The sequence below is a fragment of the Gracilinanus agilis genome, chromosome 4 (assembly GCF_016433145.1).
Source record: "Gracilinanus agilis isolate LMUSP501 chromosome 4, AgileGrace, whole genome shotgun sequence".
NCBI classification, from domain to species: Eukaryota; Metazoa; Chordata; class Mammalia; order Didelphimorphia; family Didelphidae; genus Gracilinanus; species Gracilinanus agilis.
Window position 1 is genome coordinate 506,575,479 of NC_058133.1, and position 1,022 is coordinate 506,576,500.

The following is a 1,022-nucleotide window of genomic DNA, read 5'->3' on the forward strand; positions in this document are numbered from 1 at the left end:
TGTTGCAGCATTGCTCAAGGGGAAGCAAGACAGAGAAGGGTTTGTGGTTCCCAGGTGTGTATAGTCCTTTTTATGGTACAGACAGTATTAAGTCTGGAACATCACTCCATCATGGCTTTGTCAGGTTATAGCATGGGAAGTAGCAGAGCCCTATGAAGTAGAACTACTTGCTTTGTTCTGGAGTTCCAGCAGGTGCAGGGGAAGGGAGGGGGGCTAGTATTGGTCATCTTGTTTGTACTAAACTTGTGAGTGTGTCAGTCTTGCAAAGCCAGTCCTTAGAGCATAAGGGGGTCTCTAAAGAGGAGAGCTGAGGATTTTCCACTGCAGGATGACTCTAGGTAAATCGTAATTGCCTCTTCTTGGTAGAAATGTGGTGGACTAGAAGTGCAGCATCAGGTATCTGTTGTCAGATAGGGACAGTATGTTGGTTTGCTTTGCTTGATTTCATTTCTTTGGTATCAGGGAGGCATCTTGGTGGAAGCCAGAATGAGGCTGAATCTTTGGGGATTCCAAAATAATGATGATTTTTAAAAAGCATAATTAAAACATTTGAAAAAATTTTAAATAAAACATTAAAAAAAATTTAAAAACAATTTTAAAGCTGAATCTGAGTGCAAAGGAATATTTAGGGAATTAAGAGATTAGATAACTTGGTTTAGAGAGAAAGAGGAAAGAAGAGGGATGAGGCAAAGGCAGGTTACACAGTGGAATTCCCCGTGACTTCCTCAATGCACTATTATAAATTGTTTACAGAAGGGAGGGTGTACCGTTGACAGTATTGCAGCCTGGTCCAGTGTGGAGAATCCAGTGAGGAAGGAGAGGGCTGGCAGACATTTAAGAGCAAGGCAAGGAGTTAAGATCAGAGTAAGATGTGAAAACAGAAAAGACCCAGCAAGTACCTGAAGTCCTTGCATATTGGCTGCCTTCCCATCTCCACTTTGAAACAAGAGAGTCAGCAGGAAGGGACTTGGAAAACGAGACAAATACTGGTTGACTTTAGCGAAGAATAATTTGCTCTTGTC